Genomic DNA, 24883 nt, shown 5'->3' with positions numbered 1-24883 from the left:
AATTACCCATCAGTTCTTCAACATTCCGGGACTAGAGACCTTCACCTTTTTTTTAACCATTGTTTTTCTGTTTTAAGTGACATCCCCTCACCCTTCAGGCACAAACACACACACACACACACACACACACACACACACGCCCTTCGCTGCAGCTCTCCCCGTCGCACTTCACAGCCGCTGGTTATTTGCTTTTCTGATGCGTTTTGCTCCATTGTTGCCAGCAACCCTGTTTGCTTTGGTAGCTGGAAGTGGAAGCAAGTGACAGCAATTGCTCGTGGCTCCCAAGAGGTGAGGGAGCATGTGAGGGGCTCACGTGTGCATGCAAGGGTCTCACATGTGCGTGCGAGGGGCTCGCACACCTCAGCTGTAGCCCTGGGGAACTGGTGCTGCCGTGCTGGGGAATGATGGGGGGCAGTGGTTAGGGTCCCTCTCCCGGGACCAATTGCCCATGTGTACGTTCTCTTTAGGTTTAGGCCGGGTTATTCCCATTGTTGTGGCCACCCACCAGCTGAGCTGGGTGCTGCATCCAGCCACGCCAGGCAAGGCACCCACATAACCCCATTCCCACCTCGTTCTGTGACCCCCTCCCAACAATTTTTGGGTTTTAGGAGCAGGACTGAAAAGGGACTGTGAAAAATGACTTTCAAATAGAGCAAGTTCCCTACACGGGCTGAGTCTGGGAAGTCATAATCTTAATATGAACATCTTTAAATATCCTTACTAATGGGCTCATTCTTTAATTTCCTGAAGCAATGACAGTTTCAACAGACCCTATATCACAGCTAAGATGGGATCTGTCACCGAATGGCTGAATTATATTTCATCCTTTATTTTTATCAGCTCCGCTGACTTATTTATTACATTTAGAGTCTCAGCTGCCTTTTGTCTGGCCTGTACTTTGCTGATCCGCATAGAGGAAAAAGCAATAGTTTATAAAGCCATTTTCACAGTGTCCCCATAATTTTAGGCCATGTCTGAGGCTTCATTTTGAATGAAACTCTGTAGATAAACTGTTATTCATGGTGATGCCTGTGAAGTCCTTGGCAGCCCCCAGAGAACGCTGCCTGCTTATAAAGGGCTTTCCCTCAGATTTATTTCTGAAGAACAAAGGGCAATTTTCCCATCTTCACAGCAGCAGTCCACGTGGCAGATGCCGCTCAGGGCATTATCTTGCAGCACTTTTTTTACTGAAAACATAATACAATCCCGGGCTGCGTGTGGCCAGAGAATGAGCCTTGAGGATCGCTTCCCATGCAGGGGCCGGGTGGGTTTGCAGCTGGTGGCTGCTCCTCAGGTCAGCACAGCCCTGTTTCTAGCTGGGATGCTGGGCAGGGCAGTGGGAAAGCCCCCACGTGTTTCCCTGCTGGGCATCACTGGGTGGTCCTGCCCTGCCACCAGCTTTGCTGCACAGCAGCTGCCCGGTTCACCCCCCGACATCGGGGCAAGAAGGTGATTTCCCACTCGACTTGTCCCCCACCTTGCTGCTCCAAAAGCCTGGCTCCTGGCAGTTCAGCCTGGAGCAGGTCCCGGCCAGGCTTTAAGCATCTGGACATTACGCATATGGGTGTTACTGCGCCAAGAGAGCAGTTGGTCATGTTGTCCTGGATGCATTCCCATGCTCCTCGCTCTGCTCATGTGTTGGCTCCAGTATCGTGCAAGCGCCCGGGAGCAGCGAGCATCTCCCAGCCCGCACCGCTCAGCTGCTTTGCCGCACTGGGATGGCTGAGCACCATCTGCGAGCCTCACTGGCCTCTCCTGCCCACCGAGTGGTTCAGGGCAGCTCCCAGTGGGGCACAGAGATGAGCTGCTGGCAAATGTTGGTGTCCTCGAGCCAGCCACAGTTTCGGGGACAGAGAATTTTCCAGGCAGAGAAGGAGAGCAGAAAGGAGCTGGGGGAGCAGAGGCAAAGCACATGAGCAGCTCCGAGAGCTTCTCCTGAGACCCAGCAAGTGCCAAAGTTAATACATTTAATATATTTTGTATGCGCTATGCCAGCCATTAGAAATGTGCTTGTTCTGTCATTGCTCTGAGGCAATCACGGTGAAGCATTTGTCCTCTGAGTGCACAGGGGAAAATTAGAGTGCCCTGAGCTGAATTGGTCAGCCAAAAATAATGTACAGCTTTATCCTTGGAAGGAAATTGGGCATTGATTGGAGGACAGAAGTTCGGTGCAATAGTTAAAGCAACGTGATATTTCTGTACATTAGGGAAGCGTGCGTGGTAGGCGTAATTCAGGGCATACACCACTGGTTCCCCATCACATTCCTTTGCATGCCTTCGCCCATGGTGGGAGGAGAGCGGCTCTCGCCGGGCGATGTGTCCCGGTCCCTTGCTCAGCACATCACCAGGCATGGTGCTGTCCCACGGGAGCAGCGGTGATTCTGCCACGGAGGTCTTTAGCACAGCTGTAAACTTTGAGTGGGGAAACACCAGGAACGTGAATACACTCATTGCCATGTACTGATTTAGCAGTCGTGGGGGGAAGCGATGGAGCAAATCAGCTTTGGCCTAAATGCGGGCAGCTGCCAGCCTGGACCCAGCCTGACCCACTGCTCGGTTGCCTGCCCTCCACTGCTGCTGTACAGCTCAGTGATGGGTTGGGTGGGCTAAGACAGATACGAGGAACTGCTTCAGTTTTGGGGTGTATGGTTTTTGCATCAACAGTGGATTTCCAAGTCTTTTCATATTACTAAATATCTCCTTAGCAAGTGTTTCTATTCCTTCAGTTCCTATGCCAATGGATATTAAGAGGGGGGAAAAAAGGCAGCTTCTGGCTTAGGTAATTATAAGATTGCTTCTATTGCTGCTGACAGAATGGTGGGACTATCTGAGCTTTATTTCTTCCTGGAGAAAGGCTGAGGAAAGACCTAGAAGAGAGCCTTTGCTAAAGCATCCTGCTAGCATGAGGCGCCAGGCAGCTAGGCGTGCTGCCTGCTCAGCAAGTCCAGGCGTGCTGTGAGCAGAAACCCAAGATCATCCGTTCTCCACTCTGGGGAGCGTTTCCAGCCTTATCACGGGATGTAGAAGGGACGACCTGGTGCCACTCGTGAATAAAAGGCCTATAGAAAAATTCAGCCTGTGGATTTCCCTGGGAGCTTGCCCGAGCTGACAGCTTCTGCAGCCCTTAGCAGGCTTGCGGAGGTAATTTCATTAGTTTCTGTGCATCGGTCTGGAGAAGTGGAAGCTCAGATGGGACTGGCACTCACGAGAGGAAACTCACAGCCAGTGGAGCAGCAGCCGTGTCTGTGTTACTCTACAGTGGTAAAGCTGCTTTGGGAGCCTTCGGGATATGTTTCCACAGCAGCGGTGCAAGCGAACTGATGTGTATCAGGGCGAGAACGTGCGTGCCGTGGCCTTCCTCTGTCTCCCCTCACCACAGCTAAAACCTGGAACAGGCACAAAGCAGCAAGTGACCAGGAAAAAACACTGAGGTGCCTGCCTCCGGTGGACAGTCCCTTGACAGGGTATTAGCTTTGAGTGCCAGGCCAGTGCTGCCACTGGTGCAGGCTGCTGAGCCCTGGGTGACTGGCACAGCAGTGCCTGGGCTGGGATGCTCCATCAGGAACCAGTGGCTGTCAGGGGAGAAGCAGCCCAGTCCCTTCAGCTGGAGGCACTTTCCCCATCACAGCCCGTCCAAACTATGAGAAATTTCTCTGGGCCCTATGAATATTTAAAGTAACTTGCAGGATCTCAAGGGCTCCCTATCTGTCCTTCTTAAGGACGGTAATGATCTCTGAATATGAAATTAGAAATAATTGTAATCTATTCATCCTTTTAATAACGAGTCAATAATTCCAGTACTCGTTGGCAGAAGTTCTCTGGAAGTTTTCCATCCTGCGTGAGCTGAAGCAGTTTCACTGCCGGCTGAATTAGCAGCTTTTCTCTTTGCAGCAGCTCGTGGCCTTCCAACACCTGAGAGACTCAGCACCGAGTGCCACAAGCTGTGGTTGGCTCCTGCACTGGCTGTCGGTGAGCTGCTCTGTCTGACCGTGCATCCTCAGGGCCCCGGCTCACGGGCAGGAAGCATCCGAGAGCAGCAGCTGTGAAGCGATCAGGAAAGGCAGAATGCTTTTATTTTAGAGCAAACTTTCCAATTCCAGTGGTAACTTCAGGAATTCACAGGCACGTCCAAGGACAGAAAGCCAAGTGCTCTGTTCCCAAAGTTAATATGTGTATATTTATACAGACAACAAGAGAAAAAAGGAGCTTATGACTAAACATTACAGTAGCCCGAAGAGTACAGCAGTATTTTAAGCTCCTGCCTGCTATCTTTGGACTGTGACTCTCTGATGAGTAACAAAATATTTGCGCTTTTTTTTCCCTTTATGGGTCTGTCATTTCACTGGCAGAATCTTGTCCTATTGACCCAAAGAACCTCAATTTTGAAGCTATTAAAACCTAATTTTCTATACCAGGCTCCTGAGACAGGCACTAACTTTCATAGAATAATTCATTCCTTTCCTCTGGAAAAAAAAAAAAAAAGAAAGAAAGAAAAAGAAAAAAGAGAGAAGAGAGAAGAGAAAGACGTTCAACTGCCTATTCAAAGGGAAGCCTGGGATGGAGCTGCGCAGCCAGGAAAGGCTGCCTGTGTGTTTGCTGCTGATACTTCCCACCGCAGTGTCCTTCCAGGACAGGAGCAGAAACACTCTTTAGATAAATGCCTGTTTAGTAGCTGTGGAGCGTCCGCTGTATTTACACAAGACAACTGCCGTGGAGTGATAAAACCCACAGCCCCTGCCGCTGCGCTGCATCCTGCCTGTGGGCAGAGCTGGGCCGCCAAGGTCGGGGCTTGGCCCGCAGCGGGCAGGAGCCGGCAGGATGGCTCATCCCCTCTCTTCTGGTGGGATGAAGTAAACTTCCAGCCTCCTTCACCTCCAAAACCCTTGGGTTTGCTTGATCCCAGGAGCTCGGTGCTCATCTGCATCCAAGCCTGAAGCCCTGCATGCCATGCTGCAGTGGTGCGATAGCTGCTCAGCTCCTAATATTCCTGAAAGGCTGATGGGGTTCCAGGGAGGTGTTAGAAGAGTTTGGAGCCACTGGGTGAGTCAATCCCACATTGCTGCCGCTTCTTTTGCCAAAATATAAACATTGTGGAAAAGAAAGGATTGACAGAATAAAGCCTGAATTGCATTTTGGCACCAGGAGGAGGGTTTGCCAAAGAGTAAAGCCATGATCCCAAGGTGGGATGCCTTTTTCCAAACCAACATGGAAGAGCGGATTTCGAAGGCTAATGCCAACTTTGCTGCCAGGGTCATGTTCCCTGACGTCATTAAAACACGTGAGGGGGAAAGAGAGGGTGGCAGCAAAGGAAAATGTGCCATTTTCTGGGGCTGGCATCTCTTTTTGGTTGCTGGGTACCGGGTGACTGAGCAAATATCCCGGGGCTGTCATCTGTAAGAGGAACAAAGGGAGGGTTTGGCTGGGGGATGAGTGCAAGGGGGACCCAGGGGGCATGGGCAGAGCTGGGAGTTGTGTCCTGGGAGCAAACTGAGCAGAGTAAGTCAGGAAACTGGGGACCCCCCCTTGAGTGTCATGAAACCAGTGGGAAAATAGTGGTGTTTTGCTGGGCTGTGCTACGGTGGGGCCAAGGAGATGCCCTGGCTCTCCCCTTCTGCTGCAAACTCCTTGCAGTGCTCACTCCGGTGCCAGTGAACCCGGCAGCTGGCGGTGCTCTGCCGGGCCACCCTTTCATATTCCCAGTCGTGATAACACTTTGTTGGATAAGTGCTTTTTAAACCCTACAGATAGATAGAGTATCTGGAGTGGCATTTCAAAAGAAAAAATCGAGACAAGATTCATTACAGGCACCAGTAAATGTCAAACATTTTATCAACTGTGTAAAGTGCCATGTTAAGCTGTCTTTCCCCCCCAAAGCTTGATTAAAACTATAAATGCCTTTTTAATATTAATATTATTCCCTCCTCCGTGCTGCCTGTTTGGTTATTTGCAATGGCAAGGAAGGGCCTGTGGTTAGCAGAGGAGGCAGTGTGGGCAGGAGAGGCAGGGGTGCAGACAGCAGGAGCCCCACCATTCTGTTCGGTCCCAGCGATGTGGGTACCTGGCTCGGGGTTGGCCCCTGGGAGGGTAGCAGTGCCCACCCACCACCCTGCCCCAGGCTGAGCCCTCCTGCTGCAGGACCCTCATCCTGGGGCAACGACCCAGGCAGGCTGAGTGCCTTCCTCCCCTTTGAACTCGGTCCTGCTCTGAAACGCTTCTGCACCCATCTCTCTCCTACAAGGAGAGTTGTCTATAACAGGTCCTTCTCACTAAGCTGTGTTTAATTAAAATCTGGCTCTGTTGCATGTGCTAATTAGCACTCTTTGCTTGGAGGCTCAGACTCAACGCATATCTAAATCCGTGGTCCAAATCTAGTGTAATAATAAATAGCTGCGCAGGCTGTTTCACAAGGATCCCAAAGTTGTTGCTGTCGTCATCTGCAGTGTGACTCCCAACACTGGCAGTGCTGAGTGGGTCTGCCGGAGCCAGCCCACGGGGCTGGGAAGGCCTCACGTGTTTCCCCAAAGACTCCTGGAATTCACAGGGAGCATGCGCTTTGATATGACTTGCATTGCGGGGAGGCAGCAGCTCCTGCCTGGCTCGGCTCGCCCTGGCTCTGGGGGTCCGCAGGTCCCCCTGTTGCTCAATAAGGCTGAGCCAGTGTTTATCCTGTCTTTTTGTGATGTTTTCCCTGCAAGTCGTCTTCAGCCCGGAGCTAGTCTGGCTGTTCAACCTGCCTTCGTCCCGAACACCACCGCCGTGCTCTTGGATGATGTCTCATTGTGTGGATGTGCCGACACAATGAGTTATGCGGGGCTGTGGCAGAGCAACAAGGCTATCAGTTAAGTTCACGGAGATTGATAGGTAAAATAAATGATGGTAAACGAATTAACTCTGTCTGAGGATTGAGGCTGCCTGTGTACAAAGGGAAAGGCTCGCGCGGGTTGGTGCTTTCCACTCATGCTGGTCCCGGTGAGGCAGGTGGGAGGACGGTGCCAGCGCTGGCAGCCTGCATGGGAGCCATGCCACAGCTGCCTGGGGGGGAGGGGGGGGGGGGGTGAGCTGTAGGAGCCCCGCTGAGCCCCAGGCATGGGTCCTGTCACCTCACTGAGAAATCGTACATGAATTTTAAATTAACACTGCTGTGCTAGATCTACAAACTCCTCTGTAAAGATCAGCACTTTACCAAAAATGATGCAGTGAACTGCTAGAGATATTAACTGATGCTTCCTATCCACCTGTCACCTTGTACCAACGCTTAGCCTCGGCTACGTAAATGCCATTTTGCAGAGTTACTTAAAAAGATGTGTAAATTGAGGGGAAGAAGGGATGCAGAGAGAAGCCCAGAGAGCATTAGGGGGAGTCTGGAGGTTCCTCTGTTGTGATAAAACAGACATCTAATGGCACTGGGCAAGACTAATGGGCGCTCTGCGGGCAGCACATCATTCAGTCCTGGCGACTTTGCCTTCAAGTCCCCGCACGTTATAGATGAGGTAGCTGGTAACTACTTTGTCGCCACTTGACAGCCTTGATGGCTTTGGGGCGCGGCAGTCTCCTGTCTGGCACGTCTCCCCTCACTCCCAAGGGATCTCATCAAGGGAGAGGTGTGGGATGGCCAACGCTTTTTGGGGATAACCCAATCCCTGCATCAGCACTGATGCTAACCCACGTGTTAAACTGGAATATCAGACTCAAGTCCCATACCGAGAGCACCACAGAAGTGGGTTAGAGCCAGACATTTAATTACCACAGCAAGGCTTTTATTTATTTTTTAGGTTTGGGCTGGGAGCGGGAGGTTGATGCGAGCACAGACAAAACGGATGGTTGGCAACTCCCATCTGTGCAGTCCTACAAATCACCCATGATTCACAGTTATATAAAGCTTCTTATATAGTAAACAATCTTGTTAATAAAAGCAGAAGTACAAGGTCCAATGTAATCCAGCGAGTGTGACTAACTGGATTTATAGGCTCACTCCCAGTGCTCAGTGCAGAAGCAGAAAGATTCCTCAGATCTTACAGGAACTAATTTTTGCAAAGATCCTCAGCAGTGATGGTTCCGCCTGGAGAAGGGACAATGGCCATTCCGGGCACACTGGTTGGTTTGCTCCGGAGGCAGTGCTTCCCACCCTGGGCTCGGCTCACTGCTGCAGGTGACTCCCAGGCTTGGCTCCGGCACTGCTGGACCCCCGACTGCGCAGCCAGCCTCAGTGGGGGCTCTGTTTTCTTGCTGGCTCAGTGTCAGGATGGAAAGCTCTTTTTCCTTGGAATAAAGCGGTGATTATGGGGTGCCTATCACCTCCCCAAGGTGCTTTTGCAGAGATGGATGTATTCCCGTGATCTGTGGCTTCCCTGTAGCCAGAGCTTTTCCAGCTTTCCATCTCCAGGTCTGGGGCATGATGAGTTGGGTCTTCACATTCCCGTACTGGTTTTGTTCGTGCCGTTTGTCGCCCCTGGAAAGGGAACAGTGAGATTTGGTGCACGGTCTGGAGGGAGGAGTGGGCTTTGGGGAGGGCTGTTGAGAAGGAGGCTTTGAGAACAGCCAGTATTTATAGACTATGACAGCAATGGCATTTGCAGATAATTTGGGATATTAAGGGAAAATAGCAGCATTTGCTTCCCCAGTTACACAAAGTATTTGTGCTGACAGCCGTCCCCGTCCCCTCCCAATCCAGCGAAAGCACGGTTCCCATCACTCACTCATAAAACCTCTCACGACTTTTTGCTTTTCTCAGAGACAGCAAGTGGGAGAGTTTTGTCATTCCAGAGGCACCGTCAGCCTCAGTGCTGCCTGGAGCGTTCCCCAGTTGGGAGCCCTGTAAGTGCCAGCCCCGGGCACTGGCAAAGCCCCTGCCACAGGGGTCTTGGTGGTGAGCCCCTGGCTCTGCCCTTGGCCACGCTGACCTCCCTCAGCCCCTTGCTCAGGCTGCGCCCGGGTTCAGACGAACACAAAGTGGAAACAATGACATTGACATAAGCACCTGCCAGACCTCTGCCATCACTGAAGTGGAAGAAAATTCTGTAATTATGCACGCGTGCTTTAATTATGTATTTGAAGAACTAGAGGTTCAGCTTCGGCGTTGACAAGAAGGAGCCTGTTAATTGGCTTATTTTATCACCCAGCGCCAGTGGATGCTTTGCGGTTTGGCCAGGGCGGCTCTGGCACTGCACACGCCCGCAGGTAACGGCACCCGCGGGCACAGGAGGCAGCAGGCAGCATCCTGGTGGGACCGGGTGTGGGCGCCTGCCCTGGGGAACGCCACTCTGCTCTATTTTCCCTGGCCCTACCAGTGTCGATTAAACCGTCATAAGCTGAGGTGCCATATGTCATCTTTTCCTACAGCCTTTTTAAAGTGCGAAGAAAGAGACAACTGTGAGAGGTGGCATTTCCACACTCGGTACCGCAACATATGCTTCTTGTGAATAAACTTGGCCTATTATAATACGGGCAACAGGTAGCGTGACATATGGCCAGGCTATTCTGGAGACTTGGAAAGTAGAAGCAATGGTTTCCAAGCCAGCCCTTGCAAAGATGCTGCCTTCCCAGTGTGTGCTCAGGCCGGGTCCCACCAGGGAGGACACCCATGCCCAGATGCAGGGGGAGCAGGCTGCCCAGTGCTTGCAGCAGCTGCTATCGGCATAACCCAGGGTACCGCAGACCCAGAAATGCAGCTTCACTCACCAACACCAACCATCTTGCCAGCTCATCTGGCTGCAATAGCTCTTCGCACCACCAAATATGAGATTGAGCCACTGGCCACAGGCTGTCTACTTGCCTAATTTCCCATTTTCCCCTTTCCTTTCTTGGAAATTTCGCTTAATGGAATTCACTCAGGAGCCATCACAGCATCCCTGGTGGTGGCTGTTCAGGCCGACTGCCTTATGTAAGCGAGGGAGGGTCCTTGCAAATCTTCCTCCCTTCTGAGGCTTATTTAATTAAAAGCCAGTTCTATGGTGCAGGCGGTAATTATAACTTTTTAGCCTGGAGGATCAAAATGAACTTGTTGCTTATAGTTCTATAATTCAAACCTCCTGCAATGAGTTTGGACACTCAGGAATTTTCAGAATAATTCCTCTATATAAATGTACTTTGCCAATATGATTTTTCCTCACTTGAACTTTTTTGTGTGCTTATATGCAAAGGAAACTGCCTGGGGATATGTTTCTTGCAGAAAGTAGGGATGCTGATTCTCGAAACTATTATGATGGTGAACAGCACTAATTATCCATGTTTTTTTAATACCACAGTAAGATATCTCAGGCAACTGAGCACTGCAGAAGGGGAAACTGCCCTGGGGAAACAACCAGCTGTTTCCTCTGGTGAGGGCGGCAGCGATTTCCCATCGTGATGAGCTGTTGAGACTTCACTTTGGTGTTTTCCTTAGAAATATGCAGGTTGCAGAAAAGCCAGACCCCGTCTGTGATTGAAGGGAAAAGGGTGGGAAAAGCAAGAGGCCGTCAGTCCCTTGTTAATTACCTGCAGGTTCTTTTCCTCTCGGGCAGCTCTGGGAAACCACAGCAGCAATAAAGATGATTCCAATGTTTGGATGCAGTGCTGAGTCATGGGTAGGATTCGGGGAGGTTTGAAGTGTTGGCCAAAGGGCAGCCCGGTGGTACAGTGCTGGTGCGGGATGGCAGCCGGCAGGCGAGGGCCGCGGTGCTGAGTGCCCACAGCTGGGGTCCACAGGGAGCCAGCACAGCCCAACCTGGTGCTGGGCTCTCGGTTCTCCCTTTCTATGTGGCTGGAGGGGTTTGCTGTCAGCTGTGACAGCAATTACAGAGCCAGCAGCCAGCAGGGCTGCTGCCTTCCCGCTTGCACATCCTGATGTGTTTGCCAGCGTGGGTTTGGGCTGTGGGTGGATTGCAGCCCTTCAGTGCAGAGATCCTGGTGCCAGAGCATGCAGTCCCTTTGCCATGAGACAATGATGATTTGAAATGACATCTGCATCCCTCCCAGCAGGTACGCTACCAATCACAGGAATTCTGTGCCTTAATGAAGCCAATTAGTGCTGTGGCTCTGCCAGCATGGAAACCTCAGCAAAGTGCACTGAGTAAGGATGCCTGTGCATCCCAGGATTGACCCGCCAAACGCAAGCCATGCTGGTGCCAGTGCTCCTGGCATCTCCCTTCCACACTGGCATGCTGCTGCCAGAGGCCACGGAGCCACAGGGAACTGGAGGGATCTTGTGAGGTGGCAGCACATCACCCACCCCGGCTGTGGGTAGGTCTCAGCCCCTGCAGCCCGTGCCCTGGTGTAAACACCAGCCTGCCCTGCACAGGTCAGAAGAGTCATTCGTGGCCTGTGTATCACCTACTTTCGGGCAGACTGGGAGAACTGAAAGGAAAAAAAAAAAAAAAGACTAGTCTACGTTCAGAGTGGAAAAGGGCAATGCTGAATTTATTCTAGAGTGGAGTTGAGTCTCCCGAGTACAAGCAGCAGCTGTTTTTCCTGAAAGTGAAAGATGGGGGCATATTCTGCCAGGAGTTTTTAATTTTCTATCCAGTGATTTCAGTGCTGTTTCCATCCCGACTCACCGGTCACGGCAGTGGGAAGCTGCACGTGTGATGATGCGGGGAGGCTGCTGGCAGCACTGGCTTTCCTGGCTGCACCCCGGCAGCTCTGGCCCCTTCCTGGAGTGCAGATCGCACCTTTTGGCCCCAGTTTCTTATTCTGCACTTCCAGGAGTATCTGCAATGAGCTGCTTGCTCCACTTCCACCAAGGAAGATGATCTTTTTGCTTCAGTTCATTATAAATACTCATCCAGGGAAATATTAAGTCAGGAATTAAATTCCAGCTACTTACGGGATTGACAAAGGAGTACATCATCCAACTACCTTAGACTGAGGGGTAAGACGACAGAAGCTTATGTAAATAGAGCAGCTTATGCCTGGCTCTAGCTCCCCGCTCCACACCGGTGCTCCCTGAGCCCCCAAACGGGGATGCCCACCCTCCCCAGGACCGGCGTGGTGGTGGGCTCAGCTGCTCCTCCCCAGGCACAGCAGCAGGGAATCAAGCACGAGCTTGGCCCTGCTGATGGAGGAGAGCGCAGAGGTGCAGGTCACGCCGCTTGACCCCATCCTCAGACAACCCTTTCCTGCTTCTGCACACGGAGCTTGCATTCAAAGGGGGGAAACCCAGGAAAGCCTGTTGAAAAGGTTACAATCTGTTAATAAGAAAATTACTCATCTAATTATCTTAATTATGGTTTCACTGAGCTAATGTTATTGCCAATACAAAGGGGAAAAAAACAGAAAAAAAGCAAAAAATCTCCTGGATTAGCAAAGCCTTGATTACAAGCAAGTGAGTAAGATGGTTCTTTTTAAAGCCTCCGTCTACCTCCGTTGCACTTGGTGGGCACAGGCTGAAAGGAGGGGGTTAGAAGGAAGGTCAGGTTGCTTCCCCTGCTGTGATCTGTGCCTTGCTGCTTCAGGCTCAGGGCATGGCAGCTGCTGGTTTGGTGCTTGGCTTTTCACTGGCACGATGTTCCCCGGCTTTGAAAGTCACGGCTAATGGAATAAAGGTGGCTAGAGCCAAGGAGGAGTGACTGCCATGCCTGGGTGCCTTGCACTAATGTATTTATGCCTGCTCTGTGACTTCTCCACAATACAGGAACTGATGCTGTACTGCTACCAAATGCTGTACGCGGTGCCCAGAGTGCTGTGCTGGTGGCCGGTGACATTGCCAGTTCCCTCTGCGGTTTTTCAGATGAGATTAAATCTGCATCTCCTCCTCCCTCAGCCAAGGATGGGGAGCTCCATCGGAAGATGCTCCTCAGGGCAGCATCCACTTGGGGTAGGCAAACACCCACAGCTTCATCCTCGCCCTTCCTCTGGCATTCTCCCCCCTGCAAACGCCTCTGCAGGAAGATGCAGCTCTTACGGTGGCTGAGACTTGTTGCAACCACGTACCGGTTGGGATAAAAATAACGTCCAGGTTTTCAAGGTGTGTGAATGTCGGCTTTCAATCAGCACAAGGTGAACTGGGAAGGGCATTGCCCCCGTTCAGCCAGCAGCTGGCAGCCCTTGCAGAGCCCACAACAAAACTGCTACTGAACAGTGATGTGTTTAAGTGTATGCTTAAACATTGTGTTAATTATGGCTTGTGAGAACGTGTGCAGTAATTACTTTTTTTTTTGCTGTTATAAAGCGCAACTACTATTATTGTATAAATAGATGGAGCAAAAGCAAATATGTTTGCTTCTACCTTACCTTGTGCGTTACAGGAAGAAGCACCAGCTGCCTTAGAAACATATTTATTATTCACTCAGAACACACTTTAAAAAAACAGGAATAAACAGCAAAGTCAAAATATTTGGTTTCCACAGCAAGCCAAGGCTGCTGTAGGACTTCTTAGAATGCGGCAGCTAAGGAGCCACATGTCACAGAGTTGTGTAAAATGGAAAGAATATTTTGAGATCAAAAGCTCATTTCAGGTTGCTTTGGCATCAAGCTGTTGCAGCGCTGAGGCACATCATTCCAAGGGCATGGATTTGCACCCCACAACAGAGCCAGCCACCTCCGCCACTTCCATGGGGATGCAGCTCTTCTGAAACCCTCCTGTTTGCTGGCTCTTTGCACCCAAAAAACTCCAACAGCCCCTTCGATGGCTCATTTCAGCAGCGATCGAGGCACCTTGCAGCACCCCACAATGGCAGAGGCCAAAAGCTTTTCTGAAAGCTGTTTCTTCAAGGCATAGCGGGCGAGCGCTCCTGCCCCCGTACAGCCCCTGACCGCATGCTTGTGACGATGGCACAGATGGTAATTACAGGCATTTTGTCTGAATGTCTGTAGGTGTCTTCTCTTGTCAGACTGCGGCCATTTTCAGTTTTAATGATGATAATGGGTTTTGGAGGATGAGTTATGGGCAGCGGGGAAAGCACAAGGCTCTGGAAAAGCAGAGAAAAGGAGAACTTTGCCTGGCACCAGCACTGCGGCAGGTGATGTGTGTCACCTCGTGTTGTTGTCCTCCCCGCACCTTTCTCCCCAGCCCTGCTTCATCCATCCCCACCCTGGGGAGACAAAATAAATAACAGATAAATAGTAAATGCTGCAACAGGTGCTTGCAGCAGCAGGAGTCCGAGTCCTAGTGGTGTTTCAGAGTGGCGAGCTGATGTGTGACCTACTTGCCAGCCCAAAGGTGGCCAGACTTTCAGGTGTTTCAGAGACCACTTAGCCAGGGTGGCCGATGGACAACCTTGACAGCCGAGCACGCGCCACTCCCACCACCCACTTTTCGCACGCCGGGAAGCCGAATAATCCGGTTTTCCCCAGCCCCAGACAGAACAAGCACATCATAAATATGCATCTGCTCAAATGAAAGCATTAGCCCTTGTTTCCTCGAGTGGAACTAACTGAAAAGTGATGATAGTTTTCTGAAAAATGCAAGATTGTGTACACAGAAGCAATTATATATAAACTTATTCATTATTTAACAGCTTGTTAATGAGCGAGTTTTGGTCTTGTAGCTTGGGCCGTACCACCCATTCGCTGCCGCGGGCGGCTGGGCACAGGGAGCAGAGGGACCAAGATGCTGTTCACGTCTGAAGTGGTGACCCCTGGGCACCGAGCTGCGGGAGGTGATGGTGGAGAGGCTGGCTGCGGGGCCAGGGGCCAGCGGCACAGCAGCCCTCTTCATCTCCAGCTCCAGATGCCTGCTCGCAGCCTGGAAGCATTAGCTGCATTATACGCTTTTGAAATTCTCATTAAACATGTATAAATGGAAATAATTTGATTTTCTATTGCAAGCAAACAATTTGCATTGATAGAAAATGCATGTTCCTTGAGTAGCGCTGGTGTGCCAGAGCAACCAGCACCACCGGCCGGGCTGCCAGCGCCCACTTTGAGCCTCTGGCAAATAGAGTTTCTCACTTCTATTGGAATTCCCAAACATGCCGAGCTCTGTTATGTGCTGTTGGCATTAACTGGTTGATGCTATTGGGTGTGCGTGGTCTCAGGTCAGGTCCTGCGGTATCACAAGCACGCTGCAGTCGTTTTGGAGGCAACAGGAATGATAACCTTTCTCTCAATACCTGTTACGATGCTGCTTTCAGAAATATTTTTCACATCATTACCCGTTCCAGAATTGAGATATGTACCTGCAAATAGGTGCATGGCACATGGGGATTTGGGGCAAATCAAATCCAGCAAGCTCTTATCCTTTTGCTTGGTGGAAGATTTGTGTGTGTTTAAAAAACACATAGATGCGGTATTTGGGGACAAGGTTTAGTGATGGACTTGGCAGTGCTGGGTTAATGGTTGCACTCGGTGATCTTAAAAGTCTTTTCCAACTTAAATGATTCTATGATAATAAAAGTAAAAACTAATAAACACTGGCAAATGCACATAAGAGGAGGTTTGTTACTTCTGTTAAGCAGATGATGTACATTACTTACACATAGATGCTTATGTGTTGATGGACATGGAAAGCAAAATACTCCATGTACTTGGATGTGGAGGTTCCTTTACATGTCACGATACTCCGCCCCAACCCAAGCCTCTGTCATGCAGCAGCACGAGGGATAACGATTCCCCAGCTGAGGAGCGGGTTCAGCAGGAGCTGGGGTTGGGGCGGTGGGTGCAGCACTTGCCTGGGAAATTAAACACAGCTGCAGAGGAAACTGCTTTGATGGCAGAGGGTGAAGCTATCAATCACCTCATCAGAGGGTAAGCTGCTTCTCAGTGCTCTCCTGGCCTTTCTTTCTCTCTGTGTTGTTCTGGAGCAGAAAAGCCTTGTTGTTTTGGGTTTGGGTTTTTTGTTTTTTTTTTTTGGGGGGGGGGTTGTTGGGTTGTTTGTTTTTTTTTTAATTCAGAGCAAAATGGGCAAGCCCAGGGAAAGCTGCATTTCCCTCTGATTCTGCAGTGAATGGGAGCTGGAGGAGGAAGGTAGAACTGCCTCACGCAGGGAGCGGTAACAGGGTGGCCTCCAAGCAAGCCCTGTCCTTGCTCTGCGGCAGAAGAGCACCAGCTTGTCCCATTGCACGTGCTGGCAGGGATGTTGCTGCCCAGCCTGGGCTGGTGTCGGCTATGCCTGTGGGAAGGCAGCTTGGGAAAGGGCAGGAGCTGCTCGCCTACATCTCCACCAACTTTGCCTGTTGTGGAGGCACCAGGTATGGTGGCCTCTGTGAGGCAGCCCCTTGCAAGGAACTGGTCAATTAGTTGGCACTTAATTCTCTTTCCCCCTCAGACAAGAGGACATTTTAAAATATAGTGTAATCTAGATTATTCAAAATTGATGTAATCGGCTCCCAGACTTCAGAACCAGCTTGACGGCAATGGCTTTTCTTCCCCCATGAGCTAATTTGTTTATTCCTAGAGGAAACAATGCGAGATCTTGTTAACAGAAGTCTGCAGAGGTTGTGTTTTAATTTGGGCAAACAGGAAAGCTGTCAGGCAGGAATCTGAGCAATGGGAAAATTATTAGGGGCATTATTAAAGACACACAATCCCATTAGCATCAATGGGGACAGATAGGCAGGGCTTCTGATGTCTCAGTGGTCATTCTTGGGGAAAGTGGATTCCACATCAGTCAGGATGATGCTTTCCCATTATTTTATTCATCATTATGAATGCGATGAGCTGAGTGGATGCAACTTCTTTGCATTTTAAGCATTAAAACCTGCTGTGGAGGCATGCTTAGCCCCAGCCAGGCAGGGTAGGGACCCTCTGGAGGCAGCTGCCTGCAGCTTGGCAGGTTCATTGCTACAGACTGGTGTTTCCTCCTGACCCTTCACAGTTAAAAAGTTCTTTTAAAAACTGCTGGCAGCAGGTATTTAGGTGTCTTGATGGATATGCTTCCTGCAGAAGACGTGTAGGTTTGGAGTGGGGAAGAAGTCCTATTGCATTTTTTAATACATATCGCTGATGAGGAGTTTCATTGCATTATTCATCCTGGAAACTGTGCGACCAAGAAAGTTAAAAAGGGGGAAATTGCTCCTGTAAGCTGAGGTGTTTTAACATGCAAATGATGGCTTTTATTCCTAGTGACAGAACCACTAGATTTTTAATTTTGCACGCTATGTGCTCGGTTCGCTCTCTGTGCTGACACGGCAGTCCTACGGCTCTGACTGGTGTCTCCCCTATTTCCATTGCTGTCGAGCAGCTCCCAGATCTGTGATAATTTAATTAACCTGCCTTATTCTGCCATATCTGTTGGAACAGGGGAAAAGGATCCAAACAGCCGGGGAGTTACTCCTTTGCCTGAGCACATACATTTCCTATACAAAAGTCACAGAACGGCAGTTTATCCACCTGGAAATCTCATTGTGGGTTTTTAAATTATAGATTGTTTTCCAGACACGTGTCAACTGCCTGGGGAAAAGAAGAAAGCAATCTATCGGGTGGAGTCGTGTCAGAGCTGCCCCTGCCCGTGTGGCTCTGGGGTGGTGAAGCTCTGGGGCAAGCTGAGAGCCAGGTCTCGCGGCAAGTGCTGTGTGTCGTTAGGTCCGATAGCCGCCTGGAAAACCAAGGTGCTTGTGCAAGGGCAAAGGAATGTCAGAAGTTTAGAGGTAAGCTTTGACCCTGCCACTTGTCAATGTGATGCTTCATAGCTCTAAAAATAGAGCATCTCCGATGGAGGAAGGATATTTTTGGAAAAGCTAGTTACTGCAGCCAAGCTCACGCTGTTAACGCAGGTCTTGCTCGGAGCCTTCCTTTAATTTCTTTCTGCACGTAAATTTTACGAAGTGCCAAGAAAGAGCTGGTGCGTGCCCTTGTGAAGCAGCACCCCTGGGTGAAGGGAACCTCCCGGGGTCACATCCTGCCCTGGCAGATCTGATGCTGAGCATCCATACCCAACCTGATGCATTACTCTGCCTCTTTGCACATCGTAACCAACCCCCAGCCTGTAAAGTCTGGCTGGGGATAGCAAACCTGGCCAAATATCCATCTCTGTCTCTGTGCAAGGGCTCAGGGAGCTCAGCAAACCCACACAGAGGTGTCAGATGCAGGAGGCTGCAAAGAGAAGGGGAGCATGTGGGGTGCTGTGCAACATCCTGCTCCCAGCTGGCCATCACCAGGCTTTCAGAAGCAAACTAATGAGCTGCTTGCAACCGGGTAGTAGGGCCAGGAAGTGGTGGGAGCCCCAAGAGATGCAATTAGTCATCACTTCACTCAAGGCACTACAGTGAAGCCTTATTTGAACCATTAGAAAATCTGATCCCCGGGATCACGCACGTGCCTGGTAATGAACTGAAGGGAATGCCCCCGGCAGTTTAGTTGCCAAAATCACTGCTCAAAACACGCTTTGAGAAGGACTGTAAATACAGGGAAGTGGGTAGAAATTATGAACTCGAGCTAGAAACCTGCACTGAGAGAGCAAGCGCACAAGATCTATTTTTTCTTTTCATAAATGAAAAAAGAAAAATATCCTCTTTCTTTCTCTTGGCTCCCAGCAGGCAGCTCACATCAGCTCCACCACATCTCCCCAGCAATGATGGAAGCTGCCTCGAATGTCTCTTACAAGCACAGAAATTAATACCCTTCTTCACTGGAAGCGGCATATCCAACTGCTCCCCAAAAGGTGAATGCTGATACTCGGACTTTCAGTTGTTAGACATGTGCTTTGGCCTCAGAGCTGCAGAGATGGGGGCATGGGGGAGGAAAGTGTGGCTCTGGGGTATCCTGGTTCTGGGGTGTCCCAGCTCCATTCCTGCAGCATCAGTGGTGGGAAATGCTGCTGCTGAGGCCTGATCCTGCTGGAAAGGTTGTGGCATGACAGCTCCTTCATCAGATGGGTGTCTCAGAGTGTTTTCAATTCAAGAAAAGAGGAGAGAAATAATCATGGATGCTGCCTTATTATCTATGTGGCATTTAAGCGTAATTTATGCTCAGTGTCTCGCCGCTTCTCTGGTAGGAAATTGCATTGTTGGTTCCCCAGCTCTCAGCTTCTGTGGCAACTGTGTCAGAAATACTGAAATAAATCGATCAGTCTTGAGTTCCCTGTGCATTTTTATTGCCAATTTATCAATGCAGGCAAGGCACTAAAAGAGTTACGTTGGCAGGAGGAGGAGGAGGAAGGTGAAGACGTGGTGGCCTGGCTGTCTGCACCATTGCTAAAGAGGGGTTTGGCTGTCTTGGCAGTTGCTGCCCACGCTAGGGATCCGCCTGAATTGTCTGTGCCTCGAGTTTTCCTTCTTTTCTTTTTTTTTTTTAATTGCATCCTAATTGGGGAACCAGCAAAAGCTTTAAAAAAAGAAAACAAACAAGCAAAATTAATGAGCAGCGTCAGGGGAGGAAAAAAGCATTTTCTGGCCAGAGTCCTTGGCATGGGTAGGAAATAGCTGCTCCTTTTGGAGAGCGTTTAGTCCGCTGTGAGCTGCCAGCTGAGGAAGTCAAGTGAAAACCAAGTGCCTGGAAGCCGAGTTCACTGCAGCCTCCCTCGGCTTAGCTCATTTAGTGTCTCTGCCTTAGCAGTGGGTACTTGGATGTTTATTCCCAGACTAAATTGCTTTTGGAGCTCCGACTCATTTGTCAGCAAGAGAGAAAACAAGCTGTCGTTTGGACTAACAGCCTTCACAGCTCCTTCTCCAGGTTGTTTGTGCTCATGTCAAGGAGGCACGCGGCGAGCATCCTCAACCGAGGGCCAGCACTAGCCCTGTTGTAGGCACTGCTCGGCCTCCCGGATCAAGGTGGCTGGTGAGCAGGGGAGGAGCCCTCGGCATCTTGCTGGTTAAACCCTTCTGCAAAGACCCAGGGCAGCAGTTCCAGGAATGTCCCGGAGCATCCCGCAGGAGCATCCCGAGCTCCCTCCCTGTCCCTTAGCAGCTGTGCTGCCCAGAGCTGCTTGGTGCCAGTGTTTTCCAGCATGGAAAGAAGGGCTCCTGGTGCTGGCATCCACAAGACACTGACACACTCGGAGCCATGCATCAAAGCTGCAGACTCTTAATGGGAAAAGTTTCCCATGTCTGGGCGATGTCAGAGCCTCTGTCAAACCTCAGAGCTTCCCAGTTCCTCTGGGAGACCAGCTTTGCCTGTGGGCTTTGCTCAAAACAAACATTGCCAGGTGCTCACACAAATTAGGAGGCTGTCTGGTATAGACTGCAAGCAAAGTAAGAGGTGATAAAGCTCCAGCAACTGTCTGTATGCACAGCTCGTTTATATATGGTGTCATAAACCTCCTTCATTTGCATGTCTCCCTCTACAGTCTGGTGGTTGATTCTTTCTGGACAGTGCATGTTTTGGGGTTGATTTTTTTTTTTCCCCTTGTTCTCACTTTGGGTTTTTTTTTCACTGGTTGGTATCTCTTGCCTGTGGGGAAGCAGTCTGTCTGAGAGCAGAGCCTTGCCTTGCCTTGCCTTGGAGCATCATCCACCGCTGCGGCAGCCACGCTGTTTGGCCACGACCAAGTGTGTGGCTGCATATGAGTAAAAGACTGATCCTGGTAGGTATTTCCAGAATTCTCTGAGTCACTTACTGGTGACTTTAAGCCTTCATTGTGAACGTTGCTGATGTCATGGGCCACTTGTGCAGCCTGTGCTACCTTACCCACAACAGCTTTGCCTTTCCTCCCAAGTGCTAAGCAGCAAATTACTTCCTTGTAGGCTGCGTGAAAAACTCATCGTAGGGGAAAGATTCATATGATGTTGCCTGTGTCCATGAGGTCTGCTTTGCAAAGGTGGGAGGAAGTAACTCACTGATTTTTGCTAACTCTGCTGTGTACTGGCCTGGGAAACTCCTCACTATGTGAAGAGGGCTCCTTGTGCACGTGTTCTTCCTCTCTTTCTCCATGGACCATCCCAGTGCTCTCTAGAGAAACCAGCAAGTTGTTTTTAGTCCGCAGGGGAGCAATGCTAAATTGCTTTTTTTAGTAGTGATCCTTCTCAGCAGAACTTGTGGAATTTGCCCCAAAGTTTTGGGTAGAAAGAAGAACAGTTTTCTTGCTTTGGCATGAAGTTAGGAATCCAGATGGAGACATTTAACGCCTCACAAGGATTATTAGAGACAAAAAAGCATTGGAACGAAAGCATGCCATAAATCCAAGCCTTTCTGTAAGCTCTAAATCTGTTACACGTTAGACCGTAGTCTTCTAAGACAAAAGTGACTGCACCAAATAGAGACTGTTATTGTTTAAATATTCCTGCTGGGAAATGCTGCATGAAGAGAAGACACAATAACCGCCCTGACGCAGGATTTATTAGAGCAAGTTGGCACCAGTCTATTTGTAGGGAGTGGAATATGCTTGTAGAGATTATACCAGATTTACAGTGATTAATAATGGATTGGACATGGCAGACTTCAAAGGGTTTGGCTCCCTCGCACTTTGGTGGTAGGTTGAGTTAAAATAAAATTGCAGATTTGCTCCAGCGGTTCGAACAACTGTTTTTCCTTGGAGAGCAAGGCTCTTGGCCAGACAGCATCAGCAAGGCTCCTCTTCTCATGCCTTTGTACCCCCTTGGCTTTGTGCCAGCAGCACAGCTGATGCCGTGGCATGCCGAGGTTGCCACCCAGCACAGTGTGGTTCCTCATGGAGACCTGCTCAGCACCACAGCCAAACTCAGCTCCGCTGAGCACCCAGCCAGCTCTGGCACCCTGGGAGATGCCTTGCTTTGGGGAAGCTGCTGCATCGGACAGAAACGGCCTGAGGGCCCTGAGCCCATGGCTGCTGGGGAAGGCAAAGCCCGTAATTATGGGAAAGGCTGTTCTCTGAGATGGAACGGGGAGCTCACCTACCAGGAGGATGAGTGGGGATTTTGTCATCAGTCTGAGGGATTAAGCAAGCTGGGAAATGTAGGACATCCCTCTCGCTCGCAATGTTGTCTGTGCACACACACAAAGCTCAAACTATTTTTAAAGACCTTGCAGTGTACGGCGTGGCTGTGACTTTTAGTATTAAATGCTTGAAATCTGCTCCTTGCAGCAGGAGTTCCCTCTCCTCCTTCATCTGGAGGCTCCCACCATGCTGAGGAAAACACAACAACCAAAGATCAAGACTTTTAAAACTAATAGTAGTGTTATTAAATATGCATTATTATAAACACGCTGTCATTTGATCTTTGTCAGGCAGTCTAGTGGTGTCCTGCATGCAGCTGTGATTGCACTCTGCCTGACTGCATCGCTTCTCTTTCCCTGTCTGCTCGAGCCCTCGGAGGTATGCTTGTTAACGTAAGATCATTCAGACAAGCTGAGAAAAGGCCAGGGCAAGCATGAGTTGCCAAGTAACCTCAGACAAATGTATTTCATAAGTAATAAATGCTTCAGCATTAATCAAATGTTATTGTGTGTTATAGTTGTGAGGCATCTCGAGCTAATGAAGACGCTTCCCCTCTATCTGCTGTTATCGGGTGCCTGGAAGGACTGCGAAGGAGCTTCATCCTGCTCCAGGCAGGGCTGATGGGATTTGTACCGGTCCCAGTTGCCATGGAGAAAGTGTTGGATGGCTTTAATACATCTCCGTGAATTTCTCCCTGGAGTTTTCCCGTGACAAGCTGGACTGGAGGTAGCACATAAGAAGCTATAATCTTCCAACTCTATGAAAAAATGATTGACGGAGTGTGAGGGGTGTAAACAGCTTACCGGGGCTCTGGCAGCATGTGGCATGGCACAGCAGGTGCCAAGAGGGACCGGCCGTGGTCCCCATGGGATGCGCCCCTAGACCGGGGTCACCCAGACATCACTCCCAGACCTTTGCCACCTGTGGGGTGGGATGGGGACAGAAGCCATCAGGCAGCCTCATGGCGTGCTGTGCTGGTGCTCCCCTTCCTCATCACCAGTCCAGGTGTTCTCTCATTACCCCTGCTTCTGTCAACAGAGCTGAGCTCCCCACCTTCTCATTAACATGCATTCACCAGGAATCAAAGGAAACTAAACCTCTATTTATTTTCTCATCAATATATTCCCATTTAATAATCTTAACTTTGCATTTGCCTGTTTGCTCTTTAAGTTGATGAAAATATGAATGATTCCTAAAAACAAAGGAAAAACAAATTTCCAGCTGGGCATGCCAAAAAGCAAGTCACCCACCTCTGTGGCTAGCCCGAGTTTTTATTTTGGTTTTTTTCCACCCCCCCTAGATTCATCAGTCTGCCCTGCCTTTAACCTAAGAGGTTTTTGGACAGGCACCGTGATGGAATGAAGGAAACCTGATCTAGATATTTTCAATGAGAGATGGCAGGACTAGGAGGAGCAGAGGGAGAAGGGCTGACTGCAAAAACCTGTGGAGGCTTCTGAAAACTTCTGGACTGAGACACGGGATGGTGGGTTTGGGAGCCAGCCCCAGGGCCAGCCTGGAAGCCGGCAGTCGTTTTGTCAGTGCTGGCTCCTTCCTTTTCCTTTTTGCCTTTTTCTTTTATTATTTAAACCCACACAGAGACTGTGGGGCTTCTAGTTTCTTTAGACTCTCTAAACATTTTCTCTTCAGCAGCTCGTGGGCTTTTGAAATATGAAGTCCATCAATCAGTGGTTAATGTCACCTCTGCAGCAATTTCAGCTCCTGAGCAGCCCCCGCTGTGGCCAGGCACAACACTGCAAGGGGCTGGATTTGGCGAGCGGCTGCAGCTGTAGCCAAAAGTCAGGTTAACCAGCTTCTTGTTCTCTCCTTCCTTTGCTTTCCAGGGGTTTTGGTGAAATCCCCTGCAAATTCAGCTGCTTTGCTTGAGGCTGCCCAAGCGCTCGGCTCAGAGGACAATTTCCCATGGAGTGCTGTGGAGAGGAGAGGTTGTGTGGCGAAGCATGTGCTTCAGCTGGTACACTGGGGTTAAAAAGTAATTAATTAGTAAGTTTATGGTGTTTTCCCATCTGAAATTAAAAACAAAAATTATGCAGAACATACAAGGTAATTAGGAAGCAGCAAGCTACAACACACCTTTAAACGAAAGCTCTAAAAAGCATGATGTTCGGCAGCAGATTTTTAATGTAACAGCTAATAAAGGCTCATGCCCTCAATCGTGTTCCTGGGAGCATTCATCACACTTCGCCCTTCCCTTACAGATCCAGGTGGGGCCCCAGCAACGCTGAATTTTTCATATTCTCAGTGCTTATCCATGATCAGATTTCCCATTTAAAATCTATTAGCCGAGATGAGAAAATTGGTTCATGTTTTATGTGCCTAGTTTAATTTTTTTTTTCTCTTGCATTTACAACTGGCCCCTAGTGTTTCATCCACCCCCTAATGATTTAGCTGTGCAAGATGTTCCACCAATTTATTAGAGTGGAGTGCATGGAGCAGGTCATGCATATTAAACGTGAAGTTTTTACTACAGTTGGTTCAATAATCTGAAAGAAAAACAATTTTTTTCCCCATTTTTAACTGTGTACCACCTGCTGCTGTTGGCAGGGCAGTTTCTCAGCTGGGCACCCTGTGATGCTGATGCACTTCCCCGGGGGAGTGATGCCCAGCAGCAAAGAGCGTCCGCTCCCTGCCTGTCGTGGGAAGCGAAGCTGTGCTCTGCCAGTCGAGGTAATGAAGTACATGCAGACATAGCACCTTTCGGGAGACAAGGTGATGGTTGATCCCTAGGTCTCTGTCTCAGCATTAAAAGCTGGAAACTGAGGTTTTATGCTGTGTTTCCTTTCAGGCAGGTCTGCAACGTGGAGGTGTTTCATAGCACGCTGCTCCCTCCTTTGCTACCCTCGCCTAAGCCTGGCTGCACGGAGGCTTGGGAGTCTCCCCCGTGGGTACCTTGCCTTTGGCGTGTGTTTCCAGGGGCTCCTCATCTCTCCATGGGAGGTAAAGGCTCATCTGGGGAGCTGTGACTGGTGAGGCAGCTTCTTGGCTGGCCATTTGATGGGTGGGCATGGCCAGGCTCCTGCCTGTAGCCCTGGGATGCCCAAAGGCCGCTCCAGGAAGGCAGCCGGAGCTATTCAGCCGATACAGCAATAACTCCCTGTCCGGGACATACCAACCTTCCTGCAGCCCCGTTGGCGTTCAGCTGCCACTCAAATTTCCAGTTGC

General features: G+C 50.0%; 1 long non-coding RNA gene across 1 annotated transcript in view; it reads left to right on the top strand.

Moving 5' to 3' along the window:
- Positions 1-4547: 4547 nt before the first annotated feature.
- LOC114012304 (uncharacterized) overlaps positions 4548-24883 on the top strand; it is a 28101-nt gene continuing 7765 nt past the window's right edge. Inside the window, exons 1-6 of the long non-coding RNA XR_008746637.1 lie at positions 4548-5040; positions 17278-17501; positions 18387-18514; positions 20256-20374; positions 22221-22429; positions 24507-24687. This is a non-coding gene — a long non-coding RNA (uncharacterized LOC114012304). The remainder of the gene's footprint in view (positions 5041-17277; positions 17502-18386; positions 18515-20255; positions 20375-22220; positions 22430-24506; positions 24688-24883) is intronic.

Source organism: Falco peregrinus, chromosome 3 (assembly GCF_023634155.1).
Source record: "Falco peregrinus isolate bFalPer1 chromosome 3, bFalPer1.pri, whole genome shotgun sequence".
In the NCBI taxonomy this organism is placed as follows: Eukaryota; Metazoa; Chordata; class Aves; order Falconiformes; family Falconidae; genus Falco; species Falco peregrinus.
Note: the sequence above shows the minus strand (reverse complement) of the source record. Positions and strands in the feature narration are given on the sequence as shown.